The 12,971-nt window shown below is 30.5% G+C and overlaps 1 long non-coding RNA gene across 2 annotated transcripts; it reads left to right on the top strand.

Annotated features, from left to right (window-relative positions):
- The first annotated feature begins 2,830 nt into the window (after positions 1 to 2,830).
- Positions 2,831 to 12,668, top strand: LOC105339810 (uncharacterized). Of its 2 annotated transcripts, none has more exons than XR_010707801.1 (3): positions 2,831 to 3,184; positions 7,758 to 7,927; positions 11,559 to 12,668. It is a non-coding gene; the product is annotated as an uncharacterized lncRNA (long non-coding RNA). The 2 variants fall into 2 exon arrangements; XR_010707799.1 differs by lacking the exon at positions 2,831 to 3,184 and adding an exon at positions 4,986 to 5,173.
- The last annotated feature ends 303 nt before the right edge of the window (positions 12,669 to 12,971 follow it).

A 12,971-nucleotide genomic window follows, 5' to 3' on the forward strand; every position in this document is an offset into this window, starting at 1 on the left:
TGCTCCCCTACCGCACAACGTAAAAATCGGGTTAAAAATAAAAATTTTCCTTTAAAAATCTAAATATTTTTATCTGTATTTTGTTTATTGTGTTCAATTTTATAAATGATATCGAAAAAAATTCATAAGAAGTCTAAATGAACTGTATTATATTCGAATGCGCAAAAACATGCGCAATGCAAACTAAAGTCGGCCTCCTTAAAAAGAATTAAAAGACAATGTAAAGGCAAATTAAAGAAAGCGTAAATGCCACTTAAAGAAGCTTAAATGATGCTTGAAGATGGCTTAACGGAGACTTAAAGAAAGAACTGTGAACGCTAACACCAAGTATTTTGGAATTTCTGTCAGATATTCAAAAACTTAGCTTTCTACTAAAAAAGTATAATCAAACACTAATCAATTTATATATAAAAAAAATTGTAATCAAATTATTAATTATTAAACAAAAGTTTTGCTAACGCGGGGTCTTAAATTATTTTCATTGAAATCGGTCTGTATGAGTGAGGAAAATATTATTTAGCGGCCGATATATGCATAAAAATTTAATAATCGCATGTTTACGTTGCAAATTATTGTACATTTTCATTTAATTCATATTTGTTAATTATATTTTGGATCGTTACAAAGCAAAATGCTTTTTTGGAATGTATTTTGGTCTGTAGACGTATGTTACCCCCGTGAGACAATAAACCCTTTGGTATTAATATGCTAAAAAACAATAAATAAAACCCCTTAAAAGGAATTTTTGTTTCACATAACAATAATGTTTTATTAAAAAAAATTCCGTTTTCCGTTAGTTTCTATCATGAAATGAGATATTTTAACCCAAAATGCATAGTTATCTCTCTTTGTTGAACAAATCATTTATTTTTAATGAAAATATACATTAATGTTAACATTATTATAAAAAATAAATTTATTTAGACAATTATCAAAAATGACTTTTGGTTAGACGGCTAGACAATGCTATCGTTCGCAGTCCTTTGAACATTCAGGACTTATAAGCTTTCATTTAATGGTGACTTAAAAATCGTACATGTATATCCTTTAAGCCACCTTTAAGGACTTGCTTAAAGATGGTTTCTCGCCCTGTGTATGAGCAAGATAGGACCAAGGGGAGAGAAGATATGATCCGGACAAGAGATTTCGGACGGACAGACTGATCACTAAAGGGTGCCCGCAGAGCGGAACCCTAATTATGTTCATCAACAAATAATATATTTTAATATAAATACGAGCGATAACGTAAGGAAAATAACATTTCATCAATTAAACGTTCGACCAACTATAATGTACACTTTGAACATCTGTTCTAAATTTAAACAGAGCATTAGGAAATAAATGAATACTCCTATTCACTGTTATATTATGCTGTAACTTTTTTTTTCAATTCACATAACCATGATTCAACGTCATTAAAGTTGTCAAACCACTAAATCCAGTTCTCAAGAAGAATCTTTAAAGAGAAGTGCGATAATATGAGGTTCATACCCATACTTCAGGTTGAGTACTTTTGAAAAGGTTGGGAGGGGGGGGGGGCGTTGTGGATGATAACAGTGGTGCAAGTATTCTTTAGTATGAACATTGTTACGCAGTACAGTTAAGGCAGTCAATAAAAATATGGGCAAATTTTTGTGATGAAAACACGTATACTTTAGTTAAACTGGCATGTCCTTTTTAAAATCAATAACAGTCACTCAAATGCAATATATTTCTAAAATATATATATAACAGTACAATATTTTATGTTCATAGTGGTCACGTGATATGGCAGTCGCATGGTACAAGCAGATGTATTTGTGGTTTTGAGGTCATTTAGAAAATTCAATATTGCAAGGGCATAATCATGTCAAAATTCACAACTGAATTATGAAATAACTTGATGTTATTTCGTAGATTTTGAAAAACGGTGCGAACTTTTTAAGATAAGAATATTTGTTAGTAGAAACCGTAATTTATAATGCATATGTTGAATAAATTTGAAGGTCACAGGGTTAATTTCATTAAAAAATAATTAATTTGTAAGATTTTACAAGGATCGTAGAAGTTTTTAAGTTACATAGCATATTTCAAATTCACATGTAAAAGTTTGTCGGGATCAGGTAAGTGTATGCCCTTGCAATTAAGTGATTTATTTAGGTACTCAGATTTTAGATATACGATATTTTATACAAAACCGAGGTGGCTTCTTTATACGATGCATACTTTTAACAAAATGAAAATAAGACTATATAGGTAGCATTCTACTAATAATAATTTTAAACAAAATATTCATTTATACTTTTCCGTTAATGTATGACATTTATTTTTCTTCGCTATAAAACTGCACGATAGCCTTCAATGATTTAACTTAATGCGTCATTTTGAAGCATATGACGTCATATTTTGTAGTACAGCAAGAACGACATCTCGCTTATTTTTCAGAGTGTACGATATAACGGACATCAAAATTGTAAGTAATAGCATTTGTTGTTTTTAATTAAAAGATTAGTATATTTTTTTTGTTAATTTTACTAATAAATAGATTAATAAGTACTTTCGAGGTTTGTAATATACTGTGATGTCATAATGCACATTTCCCGTACTTTTTGTCTGAACGGAGTTTATTGACAGCCTTAACTGTGCTGCGTATCTTCATCCGCTTTGAAGTTAACATGTATGTCACGTGACAGGTTTGAATAGACCCACTAGAAAGCGACTCAAACTCTTGACTGATTCCATGTTCAACTAAATCCAACATGATATTTGAATGTAGTATTATTTTAAACGAGTACTTTTGAGTGAGTGAGTGAGTGAGTGTATGTGTGTGTGTGTGTGTGTGTGTTTGTAAGCCCTGTGAAGTTGGCCGAATACCAAGTTTACACACCAATCAACTTATCACCTGAAAATCAAATGGACACCCGAACTCAGGTGTTCAGTTGAAATAACGTCATTTTCGTGTTCCTCTCACTAAATTTCATCAGAAAAAATAAAAAAAATATGAGTGTTTCTTTGACACCAATTTCCTAATTTTTTTTACACAGTGTGTGTGAAATTTTATGCTCCATTTTCCCCCTTTACACAGAAAAATCTGCGCATGCGCAAATGTCATATCGGATGTTGTTTATAATGGCGGAAGTGAAATATGTTGTGACTTACAAGTGACCTCTTCCTTGAATATTTGATGTCACAGTGCTGTTTAAAGGTAAGTTTTTGAATTCTATGATTTAGTTTCGAATGATGGCTTTAAGAAATCAATTAATGATACACGTGTATCGCTTCTAAAGTCGTTTTAACAACAAATCACGAATGCATTTCCTTTTCTAAACTACGAGCTGGATAGATTCTATCTATTAACAAAATATTTACATTGTAAAACATTTATAATAGATAACTTTTGTACTAAAATCTTCATCATTTATTCCCACTTGCTTAAAACAACGACTTTACTTATATTGTAATATCGATAATGTGCTTTCATTATATCGTGTTTGTTTATTTAGACGATGTTAATAATTATCTACATTTAGATATATAAACATTGAAAAAAATGGGGATTATATAAGACCAAGGCGAAAGATAAAAATATATATATAAATACATGTATAACACTAGATCTAGACTCATTTGTTTATATTCATATGATTAACTTCTTCGGTTTCCAATGGAAACTTTCTACGGTCTGAAAGTAAGGAGAAAAAATTAAATTAGGAAAATATATACTAGGTATGTTTTAACAATGAGTTACAGGATTATTCTCGTAAAACTATGCTTCAATATAAAGTGTAAGTGTACGGTGATTTTGCCTGGTCAGACTATACAGCAAAACCATTCTATTGAAGTAATGTAATAATTATTCTATTTTGCATTTGTGTTTTCTTTTATGAACACCGCTTTACTATATGTCTAGTTCTTGAAGAAAATGAGCAATGTAGATATTTTTTTAAACAATGGATGAAAATCGATAGAGTACTTTCAAAATAGGTAACGGGTGCTTTCGTCCCTTGTGAATTTGCTACTAACTATTTTTGTTACAATACAATGTGCTTGTTTATTGGTCAAAAGAAGTTTTGGTGAACGTGTTCAAAGATCAGACAATTATAGAATATGAAAAATAAACAATGATATAAACATGAGACAGATACAAACAAGACAATGTTGTTATTTAATATAATCATTTTGAAGCAATGGATTCACTCACTCTGACTCTAAGTCTCGCTGATTATAAATTATATACATGCTGTGGAAACATGTAACACCAAATTTGTACATGTATCTCCACGTCATTCATAACAATTCATCAGCTTTATCTTTGAATAATGTAGTTCATATAGTAAATAGTATTTTTTTTTTTGGGAGTGGGGTGGGGCTGAAGTTGTTGTTGTTAAAACACAAATAATGATAAGAATTTAAATTTTAGCATTTCATTAATCATATTTTTGAAGAAGGCAGAAGCTGTATTGCTTTAATATAAAAACAAAATTTTAAAGAAGCTCTAGAACAAAGTTATAGTAAACACGGTCAAATTGATATGTGTAGGTTTATTCATAGAGATATATATGCTAACACATGTACATACATGCCAGATTTACATGTAATTAACTACATCTGGACATGTCATACTAAGTTTTACTTTCTTGTTGTTTGACTACAAGTTTACTTTGTAAATTAAACAAAATTTAAAACGGAACAAAAAATTTAAATAGATATATATATACACATATACATTGTACTTGTATATAAATTATAAACATCAAATGCAATGTTGTGTAACAATATACCAAGTTTTATCTCAACTTTACTTCTAAACAGCACTAAAATTGCAAAATATGAGAACAGAAGCTATTTTCCTCATCTAGTGTTTAATTTTATGGAATAAATATCATATTCGCTCTGAATAGAGACATAACTAACATAATATTATGCCTCTGTGTACATGTACAATTCGTCCATGCACTCTTAGAAGAAGGTAAGATGTAAAACGAAATTCTGAGCGTATATGAATAAATCACATCACGAAACTGATACCACCGCGATAATGTACAAGTAAGTATACATCAAAATAGTTAGGACAAAATGACCCGGGGCGAATCAGCCATTGGTCAAGACACCGTAAAACCTATATTTTCGAAGGAAGTCATGTGTTCGGAGATTATATATCAAATTAAGAGTCTGAGACAGTTGTTTTTCAGTGGTGAGTACATGATTCCTATTATAAGGTGGTCGTTCGTGTTTATAAATGTACAACACGTTGACAAAATTGCCTACAGCTGTTATTGTTAATTGTTCGAATTTTCTCCACAAGCTGTCACTTTGTTGTGGAACTCAAAGGATATAATTCTTATGTAATCTTGACCATGTTGACAAGATGCTACTTTTGTATGTTTAATATACGTGTAAATCATGCTAGGCCCGATAATTCAATGTAATTTAGTCTTTAATTTATTCAGTTAATAGTTTGTTTATACACGCAGGTGTTCTTGAAAATCCAATCTGTGGAAAGATGCATCTTTTGTTGATTATTAAAACAAGCACTGTCGCAGATACTGCTCAGTATTTTTCATCCTGATCCTATAAGTTGTGATATATTTTACATGTACCTTTTAGGACATTTAGGAAATAATTTCATGCATCTTTACATATAATTGATACATAAATAAAGAAATAATACTTTTCACTATCTTTACAGAAATAACTTGTGAAATTTTTTAAAAACTCTACTGACGTGCAACCAGTTCTTGCCAGTACATTGTGATGTTATTTTTCGTATATGATTTTATATGTTGATAAAGGACATCACAATGTAATGGCAAGAAATGATACTCGATGAGAACTGGTTGCACGCCAGTATACATGTATTTGCCGATATCAGAGAAATAAATCTAAACATGCAGTGTCACTGACATACCAGTATGTCGTAGCATAACAAATATCTTCCCTCTTCCAGTCAAATAAAATCAGTCAGTACTAGTAGAATAAGGAGCACTCCAAATCAGTTATGCATTGGATTAGATAATTGTATAATCATTTTAGTATAATTAATGTATTAATCATATCAATATATTCATCTCACATCTTCGCAAGCCAAGGATTTATGATAAACCATTGCCTTGTGAAAAGGAGTAGAGTGGATCACAAATCCTTGACTTGAGAAGATGTCATCTCAAGGCATTTGTTTTTTTAATAATTATAATCTTTGATTGGCATGGGACAATGACATAACATGAAACAGGTAACATTTGATTTGCCTAAGATGATATGGACAGACCTCAATTATGTGTAAGCATCAGATTTAGAAAAAGGTATAAAGAGCTATGACATTTGCTAATGAATATTTTCATAACAACAACTTTTCAACTTATTTGAAATCATGCATCCGATGCGAATCTGCGAATAAGCAGAGTTTTTATAATTAATGCTTTTGAGTTTATTACATGGTGTTACTGTATGTGACATATATTACGCCTCCTGTCAGTTTGTCGCTATATATATATGACATTTATTTTCGCTTAGTTTACAAAAGATTTATACAGCGTCAACATACTATTCCAAAATAGAGTACGGTATTGAACGCCATCGCTGCCTTATAGCATTAAACTTTAGGTGCATTATGGCGTTCCATAGCACGACAAATGTTTTCAATGAAAAACTTTCAAGCGCGACAGCAGATTTCGAAACACAACGCTGCAATCATTCCAGCTTGAAGTCCAACGCATCACCGCCACGCTATATTAGCCGATAATGAATGGACGGTGTCTATATATATAAAACGTAGATATATACGACTGACATCAAGCAATTAAAATTGTTAATCTTTCTAAAAACACTTCATTATTGACAGTAATTTTATAGTTAAAGTTTCTGATAAACTTTTGAACAAATTGATTGAACATTTGTCAAAGAAATTCTACATAGGGATCCCAAAAACGCTTTTTTAGATGACGCTTGATAATGAATGTATAAGAAAAAAATTCAATGAGATTTCGTCTGCTAAACATTTCGAGTTTTTTTACTAAGGTCAACTGCTCTCATTTCTTGAAAAGAACATATTAACCTTTGTTGACTTTTAATTGTACAACAACTTGTTGATTAAATAAACATTAATTGTACAACAACTTGTTGATTAAATAAACAATCAAATCAATTGATTAATTTGAAAAAACAAACGCTTACTTTTCCGGTGATTATTTTTAGGGACTAGTCAACACTCAAACGTCACAGCTACTTATAGCAAAGCACGTCGGTACATTTAACAGTCGGCATAATAATAACAATATAAGTATTGTGTTGTGCATGTATATACTTTGCCTAAAGAGTAATCAGGGTTTGATAGATAGTGCACGAGCCGGAGTCTACTTATTATATAAGTAGCATTATTTGATTTGAAAAGAGCCCACACAGTTTCAAATAAATATACGAGTACTTAACCATTGCTCGACTTAATTGCTCCAATGAATCAACTAAGCCAACCGAGTAAAATGAACATCCCTAAGACATATAAATCATTTATTACCTTTACCTGCATTTTACATTTTTAGAATTCTACCCTCAAAATCTGTATAACATATACCCGGTACTACAAAATAAGACATTCTGAAAAATACTTCAATATAAGTTAATTACTTACACATTTATTTTGAAGTTAATGTTTCAAATATGTTTGAAATAGGAATTACACAAAAAATCTGTTTTAATTTAATTATTTTTTTAAAAATTTAATTAAATGGTAAGGGAAAAAGTTTCAATGTTGACATGTATCCATTTATTTATTTGAACAGATTCATCAGTATGTGATATTTGCCCAAAGATGGATCTTAATACCCACATACTTGGACAAAGAATAGAGATTTTCATGGGATTTATCTCCAGAGGTCTAATGCAGAATAAAAATTAAGAGTCTGGACAGAAGCGAATATGTGTATCAATGGACTAAACCTATCTTGAGCTGGTAAGTCAATTTCCAGAAATAGATTAAAACAAAGTTTTGATTAGAGTATTAATAGACATATATTATATGTAAGTACCGGTAAAGCAATATGTAGTCTTACTCTCTCAGTTTGTATGTCTGTCTGTCCATTAATGGCCCCCCCCCTCTCTCTCTCTCTCTCTCTCTCTCTCTCTCTCTCTCTCTCTCTCTCTCGTTAGCTTCCAATCAGAGAGCTTCAAAGCATTTCAATTTGTATAGCAGGTTTATGTAAACACTTTGAAAGTAATTTTCAACCAGTTACCTATATCTAGCATTTCAATTACAAACAGACTGATTAAGGAATTTTGAATTACTCAGCATGCAACATTTTAATTAGTTTTCATATTTTTGATGCCCCCCCCCCCAAAAAAAAAAAAACTTTAATAAAGTACTTGTTAATTTTTATCAGCTAGATCAGCCTTATTTGAGTGCACCCAAGTGAACCCTGCAAGTTTTGTTTGCTATGACATGTACTTTTGTAAATTTTAAAAGAACTCTAAGATTTGGTATTTATATAAAATAATTAAAAATCAAAACTAATCTTAACTATAATTTTTTTTTCAAACTCATTTAAAATGTGGCAATCTTTTGTACACTACCTGTCCCCAACATTGATTTTTTTTTCAAAATAAACAATTTGAATTGGAAGTGAGAGGAAAAAATAGATTGATAATAAAGTAAGATAGGGAATATGCATAAATGGATAAAATAGCTTTTCAGAGTAAAATAATAAACATGTCATTTTGTTAAATTATTCTTAAAATTAATCACATTAATGCATTAAATTTAATTACTGTAACAGTCAAACTTCGTTATCTCAAACTAGATGGGACTGTTTAGATAGTTCTAGATATCCGAGTATTTGAGATATCGAGGGTGAAATACTTCAAAAAGTGGTTGGGACTTAAAAATTACTTCGACATATCCATTGTATTTGAAATATCAGTGTTTGACATACAGAAGTTTAACTGTATTAGCAAAATATACAAAGCTGAATTTTGATAAACACATGCACCTTTTTTATAATGTGATTATTTATTGAATGATTGATGATAAATTGATGATTTTGAGCAATCAAACTATAAGCATTGCATGTATAATATAAGTATTTGACAGAAGAAAACAACCTGTTAAAATAAAAAATTGTTATCAGCTTAAATGCTCAACCAATCACAGAACAGCTTGGTTTAACATCAGTTGTGTATGTACATGTATGTTTAATTATCAATGCTATGAAATCCACATATTGTCCAAAATTTGAAATGCTGCTTCCTAACATAATTCCCAAGAGAGAGAGAGAGAGAGAGAGAGAGAGAGAGAGAGAGAGAGAGAGAGAGAGAGAGAGAGAGAGAGAATATGACTGACATGTACAAAAACAGATAGGGGACTATAAACGCAGGTATGTTAAGGCTTCCGGATTTAACGTAGCTCTCGGGTTTGCTGATGTCACAATAGAATTTAACGTAAAGTGTTGACCATCAATCGGTCATAGCAAACCCATACATTTTTTTTTTAAATGACAAATGATCCTTAAAAACATAAAAGGAAATATCTCAAAAAGCTTTCATGTAGTTCATATAAACATTTATAATTATCACATGCTAACAATTTAAAGAGGTGACATACATTGTTACATTTTGTTTAATAAGGTATAACTCTTCTATTTAAAATCATATTTTATAGACAAGAAAATAAATTGAATCGTATGCATAAGCTTCGCTTCTTTTACAAGTATAACTTCTGTATTTTCAACCACTGATCTAACTAGAGGTTCTATTAAAATTTATTTGGCTTTAGCTAATTAATGTATGCGATTACAAACTGATTATGACAAGAGTTGTATGGTAATTAATTTTGCATTTATTGACTCGGAGTATTATGAAAAGAAAAATAGCCATTGTTGATTTGTTCTTCTCTTCACAACCTTACATCATATATAATTGCATATGTGCATTCAATAAAATCATAGTAATGTCCAATTAGTATTTATATGTTCTGATGATGAGTAAATAAGCTAGTCTTGTCAATCAACTCATTTTTATTTTTTGGTTCTCGGACGTAAGAAAATGATGACTTCGGGCTTACGTTATGATGATAATATAGGGTTTTGCGAAATCTTTTCAATCTTTGAAGTTGTTTTGCAAAAAATTGGCCGAGAACACATATTGATTATTGTTTATGAATTGATTCAACATTATCTCTTCTGTTGTTGGGTTGAGAAAAATTAAGTTTGTCTAAACCGTTTAAAAGTTTGAATCGTAGTTCTGAAATGTGTTTTCTGTTTAAGATATGCAATTTACTATATATTTCATTGAAATGACATTGCTTGATTTTATCACGGACACTGTGTTTGAAACATTATAACCATGCAGGCAAATCTTAGATAAATTTTAGAAATTAAAAATTATGAAACCAATGGATCATGCAGACAAATTTTTAGGGAAGGCTTTCTCACAAGCAGTAAACCTGCGAGCTACGTACCTGAAGTCACTTGTATGTACTTCATACGATATGATGTCATAGTTAACTTTTAAACGTCACGATCTGCATTCCTTTTGATAGTTCTCATGGATTTAATGTATTAATAGTTACAAACTTATAATAGAATCATACATTATTAAGTGAAATATATTGTGACAATAATAACCACTGATTTCCTTTACACAGACGCTGTTGTTGATACTGATGATATTATCAATATTTATTATGCATGATTTTTATTGATTTCACATGTAGAAATGCACAAAAAGTGTATCATACAATCCACAGCAGTCAACTATAGCCTCTGCATTCTTATTCATTCACAACAAAATTTATGACAACCTTATGATAAATAATATTTCACAATATTTAACCAGAAAACAATTTTTTAAAATTTTGGAAATGTTTAAAATTTAAAAGCCACAGAAAGATTTGAACTCATGACTTACAGGTTAGTAGTTAATGCTCTAACTAATTGCACTATGCTGTTAGATAACAATTTCGGGGGGGAAGAATCTTACTTAATTTATTGTTCATTTTGATCAGAAATATGCCAGATTAAAGGAGGTGTCCCATACCACCTTACGGTGTTATTGGACATCTGTCAGTATTAAAAGTATATAATTATAATACTTTCACCGGTTTAGAATTTTCAAATTTTATGATATTTAACCAAAATATATGTTTTAAAAAAGTTAACCATCTAACCGCCCACTACGCTATGCTGTTAGGTGGCAATTTGGGAAAAAACTATATAAAAAGTACATCACAACATGAAAGTGTCCCATACCACCTTAAGTCTTGATTTACATCGGATGTAGAGTAAATACTACATGTACAAGTGTACAGCTTTTTTATGAAAGAGGTTGCTTATACCTCTAGCTATTCTAAAAGTTGGCAGTTCTGTACTGATTTGTATGCAGCTTGGTATATACATATAGTCTTATATTTACTTGTATATATATAACATGTTATAAAGCAAATTTAAGTGTACTGTCTTTCATGTACATGTACCACTTAGTACATAAAAATAACATTTTAAGAACTATTAAATGCATGTAAAATAATGCAATATGTTTGTGAAATACTGATTGATTATAATATTGATTTTTGTAATTTTTTTATGTTCTAGGTACCGGTTTTCTAAGCAACAATGTTGGTAGGCGACAGTGGCCCACTGTCTCAGTTTTGCCACAGTCCAGGGTCAGCACCAAGCTACATGTATAGGACTCCTACCTAATTACTAAAATTATCTTTATGAAGAAAATTTACAAGACTTCTTGATGACTGGGAAGACATATTAAATCTGATTGAATTTACACACTTGATTGATTAGCTTTGTCAACACAATAGCCAAATATAAACTAGTATACTATTTTAGCATTATTTAACAAGTATAAGTCAGACAGTTTAGAATTTTATGATCCTATAGTAAAGGAAAAATTACAGTGTTTAGATATATTCAATTCATCTCAGTTGTTCTTAATGCATATGCATGTACATGTATAAATACATGTATATGACTTTTTTTAATAAAGTATACATATATAGCTGATGTAATGACATTGATATAATCAGAATTGATATGTGTATAGGTATTCTGTATTGCTTTATCTAGGTTGGATCTTGAAAGCATGTGTATGGTACACTGTATCATAAAGATGATTTTTTCATTCTTTGTTTACAGTTATTGTCATAAAGGGCATATGAACAGATTTTTTTTCTTTGACTCCTTTTACTTATATATATATATATATATATATATATATATATATATATATATTGTAGTCTCCTGGGGCCATAATACAAACACCTAGTAACAATATTGTTTGAATTATATATACCGTAGATGGGTTTCTGTGTGCACTGATTTACTTGTACTCATCCATGTACATGTACAAATACAATTGCATTTTGTATATGTTTGTGCATTTGCTGATAATTTCAAGCACCATAAAATCTGTTGTATTAATTCATTTTGTAAACTGCAGCATATTTTGACAGGTGGGGTATCGTTACATAATTATGTACTAGAAAAATGTATACGGTATATCCCATTTCATTTTCTTGAGCGGAAGGGGGGGGGGGGGGTCAGTGCCTATATGCACATAACTATTCTACGTTAATAAGTTTGCATTTTACACTTACCCTACAGACTACCACCCCTCTGTAATTATTTTTGTTCATGATCGAATATTAATTCATATACATGTACCAATTGATTCAATAAATGTAAATGATACTTGCTATCTTTGTTATTGCTATACATGTGTATATATAGGAGGTAGTTTGCTCTGTGGTCCTGGATACAAAGCCAAGGTTGAGAGGTGTACATGGAAGCATTTGAAAAAAAGAAGGAGGCACTAATCAAATAGTTTACTAATGTTTTGCAAAAAGATACTAGTGGATTAACGATAAACTCTCTGAGTTTACATGGACTATAGTATAGGACAGATTTGATGTGAGAGACTGAGAGATGACACGAAGCAAATTTATAAAAAATTCAAGCTTCCTTTTATCGCAAAAAAACCCAGAACGGAATAGA

Source organism: Magallana gigas, chromosome 1 (assembly GCF_963853765.1).
Source record: "Magallana gigas chromosome 1, xbMagGiga1.1, whole genome shotgun sequence".
Classification (NCBI taxonomy): domain Eukaryota; kingdom Metazoa; phylum Mollusca; class Bivalvia; order Ostreida; family Ostreidae; genus Magallana; species Magallana gigas.